This window comes from Hirundo rustica, chromosome 4 (assembly GCF_015227805.2).
Source record: "Hirundo rustica isolate bHirRus1 chromosome 4, bHirRus1.pri.v3, whole genome shotgun sequence".
NCBI lineage: Eukaryota > Metazoa > Chordata > Aves > Passeriformes > Hirundinidae > Hirundo > Hirundo rustica.
In genome coordinates, this window is record NC_053453.1 from 49,110,950 (window position 1) to 49,132,531 (window position 21,582).

The following is a 21,582-nucleotide window of genomic DNA, read 5'->3' on the forward strand; positions in this document are numbered from 1 at the left end:
GCAGGAAGAATGCTAGCCTGGGAGTATAGATGGCAGAGTATAATGGTTTTAATTTAATAAAACTGAGCAGAAACACCAATTAATGTAGAGGTTTTAGTATTTATTCTTTTTCTGTGGGAGGGAGAGATTAGGAGAAAAAACAAAGCAGGCTTAAGCTTAAAAATGAACAAAAATAGTTTTATTAACACACACTAAAGGAATGAAAAAAAAAATTGAGGAAAAAAAAGGAAACTTAAACCAAAAACAGAATGACACTTTAAAACACCCTTCTCTCCCCCTACAAACTATTAACTTTCTAATTAAACAACACAGAAAGTCACAACTTGTGATTTTCAGTCAGTTTCACTATTTAGGCATAATCGCTCATTACTTTAGGAGAAGAGTCTCTCTAAGGTTTTTTTATGAAGACCTTTGCCACAAGACAAAATAGTCCTGTGCTCCCAATGGCACACATCTGCTACCGCCTGGAGTTTTTGCAGACTGTGATGTTCTATCAGCAAGGCCTCTCAGTGTATCTGGGGTACTGTTTACGAATTCTTCTAGTTTAAAATCATCTTTGTCTCAAAGGCTGAGACCTCCTTTTAACCCCGGGAGCAGGGGCTTTAAAAGTTCTCAATTAAATCTCAGTCACATCCATCCTCAATTTTGATTAGAATTAGCATTTTCCCCAACAACAGTAAGATGCTACAAAGAACAGTCCATTTCTCCATTGTTTACCCTAGAGAAGTCTGGTTAAAATTTTCCACTTCTTCAATCCTATTCCAATATTATTAGTTCTTTCACTTCTAATCCACTGACTTCATTCGGTGTCTGTTTTACGTACCCTCTGGTTTTTTTCTTCTTTTTCTTCCTTGAGAGTTGTGCTTTAAAAGCTCCATGTTGCCAGGAAAGGGTTCAATCCGCCCGGGCCTGCAAGGGCCACGTGCAGGCCCTGGGCTGCATCGGGCTGAAGAAAATGCAAAGCTGTGCTGATGGAGGAAGCTCGTAGATGTCCTTTTTTGCACTCCTCAGTCTCATCCAGCGTGGTCCGGCTCAGAGCTGCCGCAAAGCTGTAAAAGGTCTCAACCCACGCCGCTCCCATGCGGGCAGCAGCTCTCGGAGGCCCGGCCAGGCCCGGCCCAGCCACCCCGAGAGGCAGGAGGGCCCGACCCAGGCCCGCCCACCACCTGTGATATTACCTCTCGGCTGATTCCGAAGCGAGAGAGAGGCAGATCTGCTGCAGATTAGTTTTAGATGTCCTTTCCAAAGTCATATTGACATTCCTCATTGGTCACCCTAGCTGCCAATATCTTGGGTAGCTTTTTGATAGGTCCCTGTCCTCGTCACCCCCCTGCCCCCCGACACACACACCCCCCACACACCCCACACCCCACACCACCACTCTACGGTACTGGCAGGGAAAAACATTTCACATTTCAGCATAGCCAGAAAACAAAACTGTGCCAACCCATGATACAAAGACTGAAAGGAGCCTGGCATATTAACAAACTAAGCAGGCAGATCACTTTCACAACTAGAGAAGCCCAGGGAAGGCTTCCTGTGGTGGCTACCTATACTGGTCTAGCCATTGAGGAGAAGGGTTGATGGGAGGGGGAAAAGCTCCAAACCAAGCTTAATGTATAGTAAGAAGAAGAAAAAAAGGAAAGTGTCTCTAGCATGGAAAGACAGCTAGACATTGTCAAGGTCAGGGCAGGACAGAGAGGGCTGAACACCATGGGTGATGCAGCCAATAAGGATAGTGCCTCTGAACTCCAAGTTCCTGAACAAAGTGCAGACAGCTGGCAGGAGGCTGGGAAGTCCTCTCCTTTCTGTTGCCATTGCATGGAGGAGGGAGGGGAAAAGCTCTAGGTATGCTTTTTCATTCTCTGACTGAGAGGGAAATGATTCCTGTGACTGGAGAGCAATGGTTCCCTTCTGAAAGAGGAAACATCTACTTGTGTCACACTACGGGCCAGCTCCTGAGTTCATTTGCAGCAGGACAGAACCAAAACAGCTTGAATCGACTTCATGGCAGTTTTTCTGATTAATGAATCAGGGATTGAAGCAGTGCCACCATATCAAGAAACTGGTGGTAAAGAGAGAATTTGTGAAGGGGAATATCTCTCACCACAGCACAAAGACTGAACATTTAACTCAGCTCTCTCTCCTTCCTTGCTCCATAGCCCCCTAGCTTCTTGCCACTCTTGATTGGACTTTGGAGAGGAAACATAAATTATACTTTGCTTCCTTTTGTGCATACCCACTCCTTGTCTGTGCCTTATGCATTCACAAACACAAAGATTTTCATAACTCCATTCCTTCTGCTTTTGTAATATACAGTCACCACTTTTGTCGCTCCCTTGTGCTTGAGGCAGGATATGGGCTGGAAATAATATCACAAGATTCAAACTGGAAAAATGCAAACCTGTTATCTGGGGGAAAATAAATTCAAAGTTAGCAATTCAGAGGGTGTGAGCTTTTGGAACTTGCATGAGAAATAAAGTTGGAAATAACAGGGACAGAAGAGAGAGAGCTGGAGAAGAGCTTGCATTGTGATAGCACAGAAGAAAACAGATCATGTCATTTAGAGCTCTTCAGTTGTTAATATCCCTCCGACATTCACAGATCTCACAGCTATATTTCACCCCCAGATATTCCCTACCAGTGGTAATGACAGTGAAAGCTAAAGGTTTTCATTTTTTAGAGGATTTCACTTAAATCCTATGACAAGGGATCTCTCTCAAGTGTAGTCACAAACAGTGCAGTGGGACTAAGGAATTGCCTGGATAGCCAGCGATACTTTCATACCAGTCGTAGTCAAAGGTGTCATGTCCCTGTGCAGCTCCGTACTGGGAATATGGGGGAGGAAATGAGCTAGCCAGAGGAAGGAGAAAGGGAGCACTCACCACATTGCCAGGCTCTGAGGGTGGTTAGAAAGCACAAAGTATTAAAAGCCAGGGCTTTTGGATTTCAAGTGTGCTTATTGCTTATTAAGGATGATGTTTTGAGAGTGTGAACAAAATTCAGCAAAACATCTCAAGGTCACCAAATGATTGGTTGCATTTGATAGGTGTGTCTGAACAGCTCCATCCCTGTGAGATATATGACAAAAAGTGAGAATTAGTGAATTGAAGTGAAGGACATGATACAGGTAAAGAATACTTTCGGAGGTGAACTGAAAAAATGCAGATTTTGAACCTTGGACTGAAGCTTACGTATTGGCCTAGAGCTGTAGGTACTGCCTTGATGAGAAAAAAAAAAGTTACATCTCCTGTTGTATGCAACAGAATGGATCTACTTTATAATACTCATCAAAATTGGACTAGAAGGTAAAACAGCTAAATGAGGCACAAGCTGAAAAACCTTCAACTATAGTTTTGAGGTGGCCAGGTTTGGTACGAATTATGATTTTTTTTTGATCAAGTGAAGCACAGGGGAACAGAGACACCATCATCTTCATCACTTCCAGAAGAAGGCAAAAGTCTTCTGAGTGCAGGGTCTGATCCTCCTCGCAGTGCTGCTGTGAGGATGTTGGGGCAGGCAGTGTGCAGGGCACTCCAATGTCCTATTTCTGTTATTGTAGCTAAAGAGGCAGCAGGACGTGTTAGAAACTTCTGTGTGATGCTTGTGTTACATCTCTTATAGCTGGTTATATACTCCTTAAAATGGAGTGGTTTTTACAATGGTGGGGAAAGAGGCCCTTCTGACTCACATACCACTTGCAGGACAGCTATTCCAGCCAGATCACCACCAACTCCACCTGGCTGGCTGCAGAATCCTTTTGTCTATAAGAGAAGTGGTCAGGGTGGAGGAGAAGGGAGGTACTGATGTCCTTTGAAGTCTCCAAACATTACAGCAAGGATGGACTCATCGTATGTCAGGAGCAGTAGTGTGGCAAGGCAGACCAGCTCTGATCAGGCAACTAATGTTTACGGGCTGCACAGCTTATGGAGATTCCTTGAACTGCCTGCTATCCTCTTGTTCCAATCCAGTGCTGTCACCCTCATGGCTCTGTGCAGAGGTGATATCCATGCCATGGGACAAAGAGTGGTCATAGTGAAACTCTGTAAATTAAGAGAGATCTCTGCATGCTACAGCCACCAAAATAAGTGATTGCAGAATGAAAGCAGGATGGAAACAGCAATGACAAATGGAAGCTGCAAAGTCATTGGTAGCTGATGTGCATCTTCATCTCTCAGAGGGGTTTTATTGTCTCTGCTGTCCCCTTTTGGGGAAGCAGGATATGTGGCTTCATTGGAGACATGAATTCCAGCCTTTCTCATTGCTGGAAACCGATCCCACCCAACAGTCATACAAATGGCCACTGATGGTTTTCCATGGCACTCTGTCCCAGCAGCAGCTGATGGTGCTCGCCAGTGTGGATCACTGGGTATAAACTGTGTCCCTCCCAAAATGCCTGGAGAGGGTTGCCAAGCTGAGAGAGTCTGAGTCAGAGATGTGTAGAGGTTTTGCTTCCCAGGAGAGAAGTCTCTGAAGGCAGGCTGTTGCTCAGCCCGTGACTTGCTGGGTACCAAGCAAGCTGAGTTCTTAATAGAAGAAAGGCCAGCTTGTCCCTGTAATTTAAAAGTCCTTCTGCCGTCTAGGGAAATTTCAACAGGCAGAAACAAGTAATGTGAGGGCTTGACTCAGACACAAAGAAGCTTCTGTTTTCTGCCTGTCCTGGCTGTCAGTGGTGTTAGGTTTCTCAGTGCTGCTCACAAAAGCAGCTCTGGAACTTCTCTGCCTTCCATCCAAGGATGTGAAGTGAAATTCCTCTGCCTGAATAAACACCTGTCATGGGAAGAGCTGCGATGCTATGCTGAAGTACAGCAGGGTGAGAACTGGCAGCAGGCCCAAACTGGGAGTTGAGGAGAATCCTCTGGCAAAGCTAACACCTTATTTTTGATTGCTTGTTTTCCACCTTCAGGTGTAATCGATCCCCAGGTGCTGGAGTGACTAAACTTACCCGCTGTTGCTGCTGCTGGTTCAGCAACTGCACCAAGCAGTGTGGAGGAATAGTGGGAGGGGATGGGTGTGAGAGAAATTCCTGTCTTGAGAACCACAGAGGTGTTTTCATGCCTGGGATACTTTCCTATTTGCTTTCCCCCAAAGGTGGCCCCTCTCACCTTGGAGACAGTGTGGCACCTGAAACCATGGGGCACATGACTATGAGGTTATTGGCAGCTGCAAAGTCAGGAGCAGAAGGCATATTTTGCAGTTCAGAACCCCAACTGGGGGATTCTGAAGGGCTGAATGTAGAGGAGCTGGGGTATTTCAGAAGAGGATATCAGGGCAACACCCTGGCTGAGCCTGTGGTTTTGGCAGAGAAGAGTGGAGGGTGTGCTGTGCTCACACTTGGCCCGCCGATACTGATCTGTTTCTAAGCCATCCTACTCTTGGTAGATGGAGGTGAGGATTTGCAGTGGAATGGTGCAGATCTACACCCTATCCTCCGTTAATGTGAATAGCCCCAACCTTCCTTGTGCAGTAACCCTGGTTTTCATATGCAGCGCTCAGTTGCCCTGAAACTCAGTAACGCAGACACCAGTGAGGATCTGGGTTCAGTTTCTTGCATCCCTGGATTTTCTTGATTTAAGGTCCAGATCATTAAAGCAACTAGGTCTACTTATCACAAAGAGTGGCCTCACATACCTGTTGTCTGAGCACATTGCATCTGTAAGGACTGGTGCCAGGCACTTGTTTGCACTGGACGAGTCTCAGAGTCAAGCCCTGGCTGTGGAGAGCTCTGTAAATGGGATCATAAGTAAGAAAACAAGCATCAACCTGAGCACTTCAAATGGTCAGTCTCGACAAAGAGCTCATCAGAAGGACCTCACAAGGCTCTGTGGTAGGACTAGTGTTACTCAACACACTTGTAATGGACAGGAACATGAGCAGCAAGTTCATTTGAGTCCCACAGGTTTTCCAGAGTGGCAACATAAAGCTGACTGCAAAGGTTTGCAGAAAATCTCCTGGCAGTGAATGCCTGGGCTCTCCCTGGTAGATGAAATTCAGTGGTGACAAATGCAAGGGAATTCCACTAGGAAGAAAACAGTCTGGTGTACAGATATATTGAATGTCTCTAAGTCTGCTTCTACCAGCAGAGAAAGAAATTCTTGGATTCATTGCAGACAGGCTGCTGAAAACAGTCTCTCAAGGCTGTGTTGAGGTCAAAAAGCCAAAAAAGAAATGTTAGGAATGAGTAAAGAAGAAACAAAAAACATGATTATACTTCTGTGCACTTCATGGTCTGCTGAAAGTCTGAAAGTTGTGAGTGCTTCTGGTTACTACATTGAAAAGCAGAACGAAACACTAGTAAGAGAGGAGAGGACATCAACAATGATCAGGAGTAGGAGATAGTTTCTGGGTAAACACAGATTGCTAATCTTGAAGAAGAGATGCCTGAAAGGGGATCACAAATGGTATGGAGAATGTCAACAAAGAACTAACATTCATGCAGTTCCATATCACGAAAACTAATGGCACCCGATAAACTGGTTAGGCAACAGGTTTAGAATAAACAAGCTATAGACTTTTCCACGTAGGCATCAAGGAATAATGGAACTCTGCCACAGACCATTGGCGGAAGAAAATCCATGAAGGGGTTGGGCACATCTATGCAGAGTATTTCCTTTGTGGAATGTCAAATGCAGCAGCACAGGTGTTACCTCTATATCAGAAGTGTTCTAAACAGCAGGGTGATGGGAGCTGAGAAGGCAGACTGGGATGCAGTTTGTATTTCCACTGTTTCTTATACATCTTTCCTAGGTAAGGTGACTGCAAGAGAAGAGATACTGCTTCTTCAGTCTGGGCTAGCACAGGTATCTTACATTTCTAGTAAAGCTGTTTTTTGGGGTTTTTTTTCTATAGTAATTTCCCACGTTATCTGACCTTTGGTGACATATACAGAAGTGGAAAGTGAACTGATGAGCTGGAAAGAGAACAAACTTCCAAGATGAAGAGCTGACATCTCTTAAGGACATTCCAAATGTCCTTTGCACTGGTGTGCTAGGATATGCCATAATCCAGAGACAGGGACTTTTGAGTGAAAGTAAGCAAAGATTGTGGTAATGTTCTTAAAATGAGGAAAACAGTATTTTCCCTATTAGCTTTACCAGGGCAGTAGATTTCCTTAGATATTTAGGAGATAGAAAAGACACAGTCTTCCCTTGCAGTAAATGTGCTCTGATACAAACAATTGCACCTGTCCAAGCAGGAAATAACAAATTTTGTAACAGCAATGAAGTTTAGATTCTATGTATTGGCAATTGTGAGTAGTACATTTGCAGAAATAATTGAGAGTAAAATTTGTCCCCAGAGATGTTGGTCTTTCCAGCTTGCACAGATTCATTGCTTGGAGACAAATTTCAATTAAGGAGAATAATTCTGCATGAATAAGCTGAGAGGAGGTATAAGCTGTCCATAGGCAATCTTTGAAGAAGAAAGGATAACTAGACACAAGTCCAGGACTGTGGCATGCTGGTAAGAGAAGCATGTTGTTTGTAGCTCAGCACAGTGTCACCCAGAAGCCATCACACAGCCTCCCTGGAGGTGTTCCACTGTTTAAGATCCTATCACAGCCCTGGGGAAGGAGAGAATATTTTCTCTGGAAACAAAGCTATGTTTTGGTTTATTTGGCCTTTTCCAATTCAAATGCCTCTATTGCTGATGCCTGCCATATTGTTTAATGATCAGTCCCTCCTCAGAGACTACAGCTTTTAGGATGATACTCATCCTGAACTATTTCAGCAGTGGTCCTGCTTATTTTCCTATTCTGTTCTGCCCAGTTTCTGACTCCACCTTCTCTGCTGCCCAGCCTCCTCAGTAGACAATATTTTTCCATTTAATTTTATGAGACTAATGAAAGGCATTTTCATCCCCTCCCCCAGGACTGGAGAAGAAAAGCCCACATCTGGAGGTCATTCATAGCTGGAAGATCTCTTCTGACCTTCCTTGCTTTGAAATCCAATCCATGTAACCTTCTGTCTGACTATGTTGCAAACCTGGCAGAAAGAGGCTTTGTGAGGGGAGTCTGTGAAGAAACCAGTGACCCTGATATCCCTTTACAAGTGTGAGACTTCGAAACTTTCTTTGCTACAAGGGAATTTTTATTTGGGTTTAGGGGTTTCCTTGTTTCAAGGTCTCCAAATACACACTTTGGAAGCGATTAGAAAAGGGAACTTTATTCTTCTGAGGTGTTAAATGTACCCAGCAACAGTTAAAATGAGTTTTCTGAAGCATTGCATAGGTTCCAACATCCACGACTGACTGTCCAAATGGTCCAGCCAGTGGCCTGTGGGCTGCATTTTGTCTGTAGAACAGTTCACCCAGGCTCCTAGTGACTTCTACCACTGAGGAATAAAACTTCATGTTTCTTGAGTCCTCCTTGCCCCCTTAGACTAAATTGCTGTAATCTGACCAGGAAGTTGCATAATTCGTAATTCAGTTTTAAATACCTCAGAACAGAGACTTGTTATCTGGGTTTGCTTAGCCTGTATAGACTTTCTTCTTTGACTACAACACGGAGTGCTTTACAATGCTTACAACCACACTCATCATTGTCGTAAATGCCCCTGTCATGACTAAAAGGACAAAGATCATTGAACTCGTGGTCTGGAATTTAAGGTCTGGCACAGAGGACACAGGTGTGTCTTTTCTCTAAAGTAATTTTAAAACAAACAAACAAACAAGCAAACCCCCCCCCCCCCCAAAAAAAAAAAAAAAAAAAAAAAAAAAAAAAAAAAAGAGTAAGGAGGTGTCCTGTTTGTTCCCCAATGGGAGTTTGTCTGCTTTTATATCCTGAGAATGGCCAGCAGCTCCCTGTGCCTTTCCTGTGGGAGTTCACTGGTTTTTACCAATAGCCTCAGGTGCTTTACTCTGCGTTGGATCTCTGGGATATGAATGGGTCCAACTACCTTAACTTCTGGCATCACACCAAGGTACAGTTTGCTTCCTTTCCTGGAAATATCTGCCTTGATGTTCCTTCTTGTATTGCAAATCTGATCAGACTAGAGAGGCTGTATTCTTCTATGTTAGTATAATTTGGGAACCATTTGTGAATGGTTGTTGAATTTTTACTCTTAAAGTAAGTGAGCCCTGTTCTGAAAAGAATAGTTGTATTGTGTATGTACATGCACTCAAGAGCTGGAAGAATATATTATGATAGATCTGTCTCAATTTTCTAGTCCTCAGTCCCAGAGAGACTAAAGGCATCCATTCACCTTCTGATAAATTAACTATTGAAGGATGTGACTTATGCTTCTGTTTCACGTCATACCACTACGGGCACTGTTCAGCTTGTGTGTCGTATCTCAGAGGATAGCAATAAACCACTGAACAAGAGTGACTTAACCATGACAGATTTTATAGGTACTTGTCTGACTCAATTTATCTTTCCAGGCTGCCCCACAAATGTAATGTAATTTAATGGTGTGCATATATCTGGGCTATATTCAGTCAATGTGCTACCTCAGTTTGACTCATATTGTGACAGTTTCCCTGGTAAGCCTGCTGAAGGAACTAGGGGTTAATAGCTTTGGGAGATAAGTAACTATTTTTTTTTTTTTTTTCTTTTCTCCATCTTGAATTGTTCTTTTAGGGAGACAGAACATCTGGAATAGACATGTATTTTGGGGAATATGGCTACTTGTGCCTACAGCTAGTAGTGTCCCTAAAGCCTCATAGAGCCAAATGAATACCTTTGTAGCACTGGAATTAAATTTGCATGGGCATAAAAAGCAAGCACAATGCTCATTACTCTTACTGACAACTTATTCTAACAGTCTGAGGAAACAAACCAAACTGTACTATTACTAATGATTATTACCATTATCTGCTCTATGGCAATGCTGAGAAGCTAGCCCCCAGCATGCCAGATGCTGGTCAGAAATATAATCAGCCACTACTGCCCTTGGAAATCCAAGGGCATGTTAAAAGGCAGTAGTCATCACTAGCATGGCTATCACAGAGATCTATGTCCCTGTTTCAGAGTGCAATGATTAGCCTGAAAGAAAGCCATTTTCATAATTCTCTTCACGTTTGAATCTTTGAGGAATACTTCTATACATGTGACTCTGACTTTGCACGTTAGTTATTCTGTTTCTGGTGATCACAATGCTGTCTACCGGAGCAGCAAGACCTTCCTCTGGAGGTAACCAGTCCCACTGGGATTGTAGCCTCTTTGCCTGCTGTGGCAGCTGGACATGGTCACTGCTGCAGTTCCCACAGACTGCTCTGGGATTGTGGTTCCGTATTAATTCTGAAAATCTGACCCCTGCTCCCAGCACTGCAAGCGCTGTGCTTCCTTGCTTCCTTTTGACAGGGTGATGAACCGAGGCAGGGCAGGGCTGGGACAGGGAGTTCTGCTGCAGAACTGGGCTTGCATACACAATGATGAAACTTCGTCTTGGAAGGACAGAGGCAAGTTGCTTAAGGGAGAAGATCCAGAAGAAAGTATGCAGTGTAATGGAAAGAAAGGAAATTTTTAGTTGAATATCAGGAGTGACTTTTGTTGGTGTGTGGAGTAGCTTCCCAAGGGAAACCCAGTAATGGAAACCTATCGGTTCTGGTCTCCAATGCTGGACTGAACACAGCAGGACATACTGCAGGCCAGGAAATTAACTTGCTTGGTCTGGGATGAAGACTATGGGTGTGACCCTGCACCACAAAAACCCAATGTGAATGTTACCAGTGACCTCAGAGAACACAGGCTCCTTCTAACCAGTAATCTGGTGCTGATTTTCCATCTCTCCTCTGCACTCTGAGGTGTTTCTAATCAGTGCAGCTGTGTCACTGGTATATCCAAACCTATGCACTTCCATTCAATTCTACTGCTTGCTCCCTTCAGGCAGCTGTTGAGGAATGGTCCTGAGAGTTTCAGATGCACAGAGCATTAGAAGAAGAGAACCACAAACACTTCTCACCTGCAGAGTGGGAGGGAGTACATCCCTGTTGTGCATGGGGCCTGCTAGACTGTGTTTTCTTCACAGAATCATAGAATGATTCAAGTTAGAAAAGATCTCTAAGATCCAGTTGTCCAGCCAGCACCACAACCATGTTCACCACTAAACCATGTCCTCAAGTGCTGCTGATTAACTGAAACTCACCCTGACCTCTGATGTGGGAGAGATAGGGAAAGGCAAAGGAATTGATGCCTTTCTCCCAGGCTTGGTGAAGTTCTCCTTCACTTGTGCTCCCTGCTCTCCTGGGGCTACTCTGCTTTATAGCCCTTACAGCAGAGGTAGGAGTCTATTTTTGCTTTTTTGTGCTAATGACTGGCCCCAGTGGACAACTGTCTCTTGCCAGGTGCATCCTGGTGCAGCTATCTTCCTAGAGCTCTGTGCAGTTCTTCCCAGTGCTCACAAATGCGGATGTATGTTAGCACTGGGGTACACAGGGCAGTAGTGAGAAGGGTGGAGACAAATAACTGTGGTTTTAAAAGTAAATAATTTATGCAACAACAACCTCTCCACCCAGGTAATCGCCTCAAACAAACATTCTGCATGTCAAAGGTGTTTCTGGAGATAAGGGTTGGCACAATGGGACTCCCGATTTCTTGGCTTTATCTAGTGCTCAGCACTTAATGCCACCTTGCTCTCTGCTGAAGGCAAAGTTGTTCCTCTGAGTGCCCCATTAGAGGTTACCACTCAGGCGCAAGACTTCAGGGGAAAGTCTTTGCACTGACAATAAAGACAGTAAGCTTCCACTATACTAACTATGGTATTTTCCAAGAGGGCTGAACACAGCCCCTAAAACTTTGCCCATCATGCGGATATTGAAGTATTTGCCTTGGGGAGAAAAGGGACAAATACAGAGAAAAATACATTCTGATGGCTGGGAAATTAAGTTCAAAGTTCATAGCTGCAAATTGTACTTGTGCTTGCAAAGCAGGCTGAGGCGCTTTTATTATTATTATTATTATTATTATTATTATTATTATTATTATTATTATTATTATTATTTTAATTACTCATACAAATATTGGTTGCTGGAGAGAATCTCTGTCTCCTGGACTACCTGACCATGGAGAGCTCGACAAAAGAAGTCCTGTAGTGTCCTGCTGAAGATTCAAGATTCAGCCTTGTGACCTTTCCGCAGTTTATTGACAAGCCATTACCGTGTTGTGATGGTTGCTTAGCAAGGTAGTGACACTTGTGCTGAGGCATAGTGACAGCTGAGTCACACCTGCGGGCTGGTGAGGCTGAAACTCGGTAGTATTTGTTTTGCAACAGTGCAAAGCTTGCATCGGTGTATCCCAAAGTCAATGAGAACTGGTGTAGTGACAGGGTGACACATTCTATGTGCTGACCTAACTTGTAGCACTGAGTGCCCTGCAGTGGCTCCCTGGCTTGGCATTACCAGCAGCCCTGCAAACAGAAATGATAGAGCCTTGCTGAAGTCATAGAGGCAAAGAGACCGAGTGGGAGCTATTTCTGTGTAGTGATGGAATGAACAAAACCATGGCGTGTAAGAGTCCGTGGGCTGTGATGCAGAAACCTTCCTGTGGGTGGAAGGGTTAGAGGCAAATAATCAACAACACCCCTGGTGCATGGCTGGAAAGCGCACTGATGGCTGGACCTTAGAAAGCACCTGCCAGGGGAGATCCTCTTACTAGCAAGTGCTTCTAGTGGTGTTCCTATGGATGTCATCTTTTATCATCTCTGGATGTCATTTATCAGGAAAATTTAATTTGTGCCATATTTGCACATCACATAAATGACAGGGAGGAGGACAACAACTGTAAGGTCAGTTCAAACTGCACAGATGGATCTCTTAAGTGCATTTGAACAACAAAATGCTACGGCTACCTTCTTATAGCAAAGTGTGTATTGGGACATGACAGGGAGATTGGAGACAGTATCCTGTCTCACAGTGCCACTGTAGAGGATATGGGAATGAAAATAATCTCCAGCCTAAAAACCTCAACAGATTAGGAAAGATGTCACTCTGAAATGTATGAGGGGAATAGTAAGTGGGACAACATTTTCATTTTTCCCCACTAACTTCTGTGTCCAAGCTGAGCAGTGGAAGTATAATTTGGCACTCTAGTCTAAAGTCTTGATCCTCTGGGAGCTCATATTAGGGACAAGATCAATGTATTCTCCAATTGGCACAAATCTGTAGGATTCCTGACCCTGGAAATAAGGTACACAGGTGAGGACAGGAGGACTTGTGCCTTCTGCTATGCTCATAAGAGGAAGGCAAGCTGGGAAGGGCCTGCAGTACAGGCTTGGCTGGTGAGATCATGCTGGAGTATGGTCTTCTATTTCCCTGTTTGAAGTTCTCAAAGGATGCTAAAAACTGGAAAGGACTCAGAATATAGTTTATGTAAAAGAAAGTTAGGAACTGACTTAATCAAAGTCCACAAATATTTCACTTGAGAGATAGATTTCTAATAGTAAACAGTGCTGGCATAAAAAGTCTTGTTGAAATCTAGGTTACACCTACACTGATAAATAAAGTGATCCAGGGTTAGTTCTCTGAACCTGAGGGCAAGTGACACAGCATCCATCTGAATAAAACTTCTCCCCCAAAGAAGGTAGCCTTGCCCAAATAATCTGTTAGGAATGATGCCCTGACCCATGTTGTCAGAGCCAATCCTGCTGTTAGGAGGGTACCCTGCTGTTGTTCAGAGAACACTGGCTGCCACAAGCCAAAACTTGCCACTAAGCATGCAAACAACATGGAAAATTGCCTGTCAGGGCTTGTGCATGTCTTGAACTGCTTAGGTTGTTAATAGAGAAGTCACCTCACTGGCTGGTGGTGAAGAACATCTAGAAACAGGGTGTGCACGCTGAACTGTGAGGTTGGTTAGCTAGTGGGACAGTTTAGGGATAGTAAATTCCTTGACATCTGAAGTTTTTCAGTCCAGTGTGGAAGTCACCCTAAAAAGACAGATATTCAAGAGAAATGATGGCCACAATGTGAGCAGGAGAAACTCCAAGGGTGAATGCTGTGCATGGGGTCAGAACAGGTATCTGCTGTGTCCAGCTGATGCATCTATGTCCCTGAAAGGTGTGACCACTACAGGGAAAGCCTCCGTGAGAACCTCCATACAATTGTAAAGGGAATCAGCTTTGTGGAAAGCACTTGATTAAATCTGCCTCTGTGACAGAAGATTGAAGTGGCACTCACTGCATTTCCTACTGCTCCCTTCTGCGGGAAGTCTTAGCGCCTACACATAACCTAGTGGCTGAGGCAGGGTCCAGGCTCAGAAAAAGAGAGAGAAGCTTTTTGGGGATGGACATAGGCACCCCAAGCCATGGATATTTTCCAAGCTGTGGTGGAATAAGCTGGCTAAGATCCTGCAGACATCAGGTCACTTTCCTTGCCTGTACATTTTGGTTATGGGCTGGTGACCCAGGTGTCTGAGTCAGGACACCAGTGACTGCCTGGGAAGGTGGAGAAGAAATAGTACAGGAATCTTCCCATTAGGAAATACAGTAATCAAAGCCAGATTGGATGTATGGCTCCTCTGACACCTCTGCCTATGCTTTCCTGAATACATCCCCAAGGCGGCAATTGGTGCTGGTACAACCTGTACCTTATCAGATTTGATCTGTGACCCACAGGTTTTTTCTTTAGTAACAATGAAAAGACATCAGTAGCTCTTCTGTCTAGGGGATCTCAAAGCTTCTTGAGGATCTCAGAAGAGCTTTTGAAAGAACAGTCTCTAGATCTTCAGTGCAGAGTTTAAGCCAGCTGTAAAAAGGTCTGTAAAAGGTAAAAAGCTGTAAAAAGCTAAGAAGGTCTGTGGAGAAGTTCATTATCATTTTTAATTTTCATTTAATAATTAAAGAATGCATTTTAATCAATGAAGAGAGGGGAACATTTCAGATCTGCTCCAAAAAAGCCATGAAGCACACATTTAAGGTCTGTAACAGACTGCGGGTGGAAAGAAATGCCGGTAAGCTCAATAATGGTTTAATTTAGAATCTTAGCAATATTGTACTTCTCATGTCACCTTTGTACCAAACCTGGAGCATGATGATTGCAGAGGGAGCTGTTTTCCTAGTCCTGCTGTGTTGGCTCTAGAGCTGTTCCAAGGCTGGAATAATAAATGTGGTACAGTAGGATTGATTGAACTCTCCTTGGGCTGATTGAGAATTGCTCAATAAGGTTGGATTTCAGGTGTCCCTTAGCAGAGCCCAAGGGTATCCTTAGGATTGCAACACAGACATATTTACCAGAAGTGGTAAAAGGCCCTAGCACAGGCCAGTGACCTGCTTTGAAAGGGGCGTGGCTGACCTGCACTGCATGCAGTTGTGAACTGAAATGCTAGGGATGTTGAAAGTCAGAATTGCAGTGCCTTGGTAAAGCTGTGTGTGAGGCTTCGTGACTGATGGGAGTAATTGGGGATATTTGTTTTCCAGCACTGGATGGGAGTGAAAGACCAGCTCCTCAATCCCTTGTTTTAATCCAACCCTCTGAAATATGAGTTCAAACCAAAGCAAAACAGAAAATTCTTGTTTTAAGGACGAGGATAGTGGGAGAGAAGCCCCTAACCAAAATGTTCTGATAATTGAAAAATCCGTTGGTGACAACTAATATTGAAGAGTCATGAAGAGAGAGGGATCTGAGCCTTCCCACTTCTTACCCAGAGTTGAAGACTGGCAGCGTACTTAGGCAGTGTCACTGCGCTCTCAAAGCCACTCTACCACTGACCTAGCCCCTAATCTTCACCATGGTGTCCTCAGTGTATCTCGTCCATGTTTCAGCCTGGTGGGAGCCGTTCCTCGGAGCTCTGTTCCCTCCTTTTCTCTTCAGCCAATCTTCTAGTTTCATAGCCTCTTCCAGGCTGAAGACTTCTTTTCTTTCTTCTTTGTGTCATCCAGGAAACATCCACCTCTCTTGCTCCAGCCTCGTATTCTGCATCACTCAGAGATTCTATAACTTGTGTGAAGGAATTTTAAGCAATGCAAACTGTGGCAATTTTTTTTTTTTTTTTTTAACCATGGAAATTAGAGATTGGAAAATCTTCTAGTTCATCCAGTCCATTATTTTACATTCTAGCCTAGCCCAATTCCTGCAAGATTCTTGCCTGAAATACATTTTCCAGTGCATTATCCAGTCTGCATCCTTTCTTTCCCATAAGAAACTGTACCACAGAGGACTACTTTTCACTGTTTGTAAGAGGTTTTTGAAGTTTTCTTTCCATTCTTCCTGACCTAATTTCTTTAAGTTCTGCCTGTGGTAACATGCTAGCTGGGCTTCCCTGCCTTCATGCTTACATTATTAGGTGATGGCAAATAATTCTTGTTCAGTTAGGCTGTTTAGCCACAATGCTTAGTGCTTAGTTGTAAAGCTCAGCAATAATAGTCCTTGGCTATCTGGTAAAGACTAACGGTTGAGATTAGCATGTTTATGGGTGCACAGAACACAGCAGACATTGCTGGTAGTGTTGCCTCTTTATTATAACAGTCACTTGACATTCCATCACATGGTTTGGCTTTGGTTGCTTTTGCCTTTGCCAAACTTGAAACCAACATTATCTAGCTCATGCCTGCTTCAGTAGTTCTATTGGGTCCTTTTTGGTTTTGTTTTTAATTTCAGTCAAGACCACTTGGCTATTTCTTGAGAACAAGCCTGGCAAAGGAATATTCTGCTTTATCCACATTACAAAAAATCCTAATTACTTTTTTTTTTTTTTAGATAAACCAAATAAACCACATTTTGAGCAATGTCTTGCATTAAAATAAATCACACTTTTTCTGTCAGAAACAGATCTTTTGCTGTCTATGACAAAGGCTCCCACAAAGTTGGCTAAATAATGAGGTTTTGAGATATTGCATCTTGAGCCTGCTTAGAAAAAATGATGGGGCTAGGAAGAACGGTTGTTTATATATATATATATATTTTTTTTTTTTTTTTAACTGTGAACCTGATGGAAAAAATAACACTTGATTTAAGACACAGATTATAATGTACTTGCACAAAGGCCCCTGGCTGTGACTGCAGGGTCATCTCATTCTGGCCTCCCTTGGGTCAGGATGCTGTCACTCTGCCTGGCCCCCTCCTTTCCATGGCTGGGTCACCCTCGAGAACTGATGTCCATGCCCCACGTATGAAACTGGGGCTGCCCGGGCATGGGAAACCTGGCTATGAGGAAACAGGGAGGTGTGGAGAGAGGAGGGGAGAGAAAAGAAAAAAAAAAAACAACCGAAAGAAAGCCAAAAAACAAAACAAAACAAAACAAACAAAAACAAAACAAAACCCAGAAACAACAACAGAAAAAAAAACCAGCAGAAGAGAGGCAGACACCCAATTTCTCTGCTGGCTGTCTCCAAAATATTTTGTGTTTGTGTTTTCAGCAACTGGGGCACTCCTTTCCCTCAGGACTTGTAGGGAAGCCTGGGTGCCCTGAAACTCCCCTGGCAGAGCATACACGTACTGCATCCACCCCATGCCCATGGCAGTGACACCTTCTGCTCCTGGCATTCCCTGCTCCCACTGGGCCTTCAAGGCATGGGGCCAGGGCCCCAGATTGGTGTCACCACTGCCCTGTCGTGACCTGTCTCCTCCCTGGTGCACAGGCAGCTTCAGCATGCTGCCCACCACAGCATGCAAGGCCATGGGAGGCAGGAGTCATGAAGATTAGACTCAATAGCAGGACTGTCTGTGAAGCCACAGCTCCAAAATGCCATAAAGGAATGGAAAGGAATCCCAGATCCACATCAAATCTGAGGAAAAAAGGAGATGTCCTTAATCCTGGATAATTATCAGGATATCCAGAAAGATAAAAGGTGCAATTGTAATATCTAGTATGATTGTTTTCAAAGCAGCCACTGTAGCAAAACCCCTCTGCTCAGCACTGTAAGGAAAGCTGGTCTCATTATTCTCTTCAGACAGCATATTAGACCTTGACTCCTCTGATCTGTGCTTGCTACCACCCCTGCTCTGTCAGGGAACCCAGCCTGAGAAATTTGCTCATGCCTTCTGGCCACCATGCTTGCTGCATCTAGTGCCATGCTGCCTCTTTATTCATTAATCCTTCCCCTCCCAGTTTTCTCTTCCTCCTTTTTTTTCTTGTCAAAGCAAGGAGTTTTTAATAGCTAAAGAACGAAAACACCTCCCACGCCCTGACTTAAAAAAGCTAACTCTCTGTCTTACTCAGTCTTTTAGATTTCCAAACCTTTCCTGCTAGCTTAGATGTTTCCTTTGAGGCACTGGTTCCTCAAATGCTAGCACGTGAGTAGAACTTTAATAAACTATGTAGCTCCAATGGCCTTGAGAGAACGATCCACGTGGATAAGTATATCAGATCCAGAATAGACACCATGGCATTTAGCAGAGATGGAAAAGTTTTCTGGTTTATGTTGTGATTTGATTGAAAAAAAAAAAAAAAATTACAAGGGACTTTATTCCCTTGTAATATTTTACAATGGAGTAAATATTTTATTCCCTTGTAACATTTTACGATGGACGATGGAGCGGTATCTCCCTTGCAAAATATTTAATAGTAGGCTTGAAGTTCTTCAGGGTGCTAAGGTCATAGTGATGCAGATTGATTGATTAGATAATCTTTATAGGCTTCCTCTAACTCTGCTTATTCTGATTCACCATAGCGAAATGGAGGAAAAGATAAATTAAAGCAAAGAACAGTTGCTTTGGCTTTCTCATTTCCATGAGTGAAATCAAAGTGCAATGTGGTTTAACTGTATTGTTTAATTTTTTTTTTTTTTTTAAACATATTAAACATATCCTTGACTACAAGATCACCTGTATATGTCTGAAGTACTCTTTGCACAGATTAATTTTAGGCCCTCAAATTTTGTCATTACCAAAACAGACTGTCTCCCTCTGTCTTTGTGCTGATTCCAGTATCAACAAGGATCCCCTGTGCTGTAGCTTTGCATCTGTGGGAATGACTCCAAAGACCCAACTTTATAGTGTATGGAAACAAAGGACTATTTTGAGCTATCAATCCAGTGATGGCAGTGTGGAACTTAGCAAAGTTTACTCCGTTTCTGGACTTAGGTTTGTACCCTGCATTGTGCTCCATATTGCTGGAATGAAATTCCTAGCAACACCCAATTAAAACAAGCACTGAATGTTTACTCCCCATCATTGCCACCACTTTGACTGCAATGTAAACGCACAGCTAATGACTTGGCCGATGGGAGGGGAAAATTATGTGTCAGAGCCAAGTACAGAACTAGGAATTTGGGCCACCAGCCAGCTTGTTAGATCACACTGTGTGCCTCTAATGAAACACATTGATTTGTGACTCTTACAATAACATTTTTAGGAAATCACTTCACTGGGTATTTATTTGTGTGTTGGAGCAATCTGGTTGGGTTGGAAAACTAAAGCAGACTGCTTTACAGAGCAAGAGCAAAATTTTAAGAATGAGGTTAATTAATCATTGGAATAACTTTTTTAAGGATGTGATGGGTTCTCCATCATATTCTGTTGCACAGTCAATATCAGTTAGTTGTATAAAATATGTGCTATAGGTCCGGTAGGAGTTCTGTGTATCCCTAGAAATGATTAACCAAAGTTCTTTGAGCTCTGTTATGTCTGAGAGGAGACTCTGTTGTTGCAGTGGTTCCTCTTGATGATAAAAAACCCCATGAGCCTGTGCTAGTCATTGAGTCTGGGTGTTTGTGATTCTGAGTAGTAACAGGCAGATCTCGTCAGTGGCAGATTTAAAAGTAGCAACAATTTTCATAGAGAGGACTACCAAATTACAAAGGCTCTTTCTGCAGAAGTGGATGCCCTGCCAATCTAGAGGCTGATATAATGTGCTCTGATGATTTAGCGAGCTCAGAAAGAATTAAACCATCAATAAAATGACAGACTTGGTACATTTCAAAGCATCTGGTCAGATGTCATGGAATTTCTTGGCTACTACATGTTCAGTCACACAGAAAAACATGGGGGCAAGTCCATGATCATCTTATAGTATTTCCCTGGATGCCTCAGAAGAGCAGATGGGAATAGTGAGCAGTGGATAAGGTAAGTGTTTATCTACTTGGAGTTTTGTACAGACCCTTTTCTGGACTAGCACCTCTTTAATATCCTTATAGAACTATGTATAAATTTGTGGTTTTCTTATCTGTTTACAGTTTATGGTTAGCTAAATTACATAAATACTTCTTCTTTTTTTTTCTTTTTTTTTCTGTGTGCTCAGGTGAACACATCCTAGAGTTTAAGTACTCTGTGAAAAGCAACCCCCTAGCCTTATATATAATATATAGTTTTATATTTCCTAATCAGAAATTGGGACACCTAGAATCTCTAGTGAGTCTTCAAAGTCTTTGTTGCTGCATCTGATTTTTTTTTTTCTTTTTATGTCTGCTTTCTGTGCATTTTTTGAGTGGCTGACAACCATAAAGATTGGGAAAAAAAAATCCAACCAACTAAGACTTGTTTTGAGGAAAAAAAAAAAAAAAAAAAAAAGTAGTTAGGTCCAAACTGACTGACTTGTTTGTCCATCTTTAAGATGCATTTACTTAGTCCAATTAAATCTTTATTTCTGCCACACTCTTAGTCTAGCAATGTAAGCTGATCATCTTTGAAAACAGAATTCACCTTTAAATGTGCTTAGACTAGAAAAAATATGCTTGGTGAGGTCATTTTCAGAGCAAGAGTTAATGCATCATGCAAACAGCTGAATAAATGTTACAATCTGAGCGGAATTATTCAGAGCTCAGGGAGAAATCTGGCATTTGCAGTCTGTCACTGGGTTTGAGAAGTCTGGCTCTCTCCATGGCACTGTCACTCAGGAGACATTCTCCTTTCTGTGTGACAGTAAGGGAGGGGACTGTGGCTCTGAATGATCTTCCTGTAAAAACAGCAAAAACAGGAGCTGTGGGAAGTGTCATGTGCGAGGAATGTGTGGAATGAGGGGTGAGTATGAGCCTGTCTTTGTCCAGTTTTTACAGAGTGACTCTATGGGTGTAAATAGCCACCCTTCCTCCTCTCCTTTCCTCTTCAGGTCAGCTGAAGATCTAATGTCAGGACAACAAATGGTCCCTGGTATCCCTGGAGGATCACTGCATGGGGGGCTATGGGGAGTTGTATGCCTCTTGACACCCACCAGTTAAATATTGCAAGTTTGGGGGCCTATCTAGCAAGATCTCCTTGACTTTCTTTTCCACCAACATCCCTGGGAGTTGAATTTGTCACTTTGGGGCGGGATACACCCAAGCCGGGGTGTAGATGGTGATAGAGCCAGGATAAAAATGCATCACTTGTCAATGTTCAGGCTTCTTTAGAGTTGGCTATCTTCACAGTGGTGCTGTGCAAAGATTTTGGGGGTTTTGCATATTGTTTCCTTGTTTTGTTTCTATATGTCAAGCATTTGGTTGTTTGCACAGTAAATCAACTCCTATCGGCGTTTACTTCAATGGGTGAACTTTAAATGAGTCACCAGAGACTGGCTGCTGCTGAGTTCAGAGAGAAAGAGACATCCAAAAACTCTAGCCAAGCCAAATTATGGTGGGAAATATCAGATACAAAGAGGAGAAAACTGGAGGCACAGAAGGGTGAAAGACAGATACAGCTTGATTTTCCTGTCTATAATATGTGAGATTGAGGTGAGGTTAATATAGAAAATAAAAAACAAAAAAACAACCAACCAACCACAATCAAAACCAGATA

At 43.1% G+C, this 21,582-nt stretch overlaps 1 protein-coding gene across 7 annotated transcripts in view; it reads left to right on the forward strand.

Annotated features, from left to right (window-relative positions):
* The window catches only part of GSG1 (germ cell associated 1), a 39,660-nt gene that overhangs the window by 5,834 nt on the left and 12,244 nt on the right, over window positions 1-21,582 (forward strand). For 3 of the 7 annotated variants that reach the window (XM_040061150.2, XM_040061158.2, XM_040061159.2), the window contains exon 1: window positions 19,672-19,935. The exons of 1 other annotated variant lie outside the window; for it this stretch is intronic. The gene's annotated coding sequence lies outside the window, so the exon portion shown is untranslated. Of the gene's footprint in view, window positions 1-19,671; window positions 19,936-20,731; window positions 20,830-21,475; window positions 21,519-21,582 lie in introns of those variants that run through there. 3 more of the 7 variants (XM_040061151.2, XM_040061152.2, XM_040061157.1) reach the window with 3 other exon arrangements.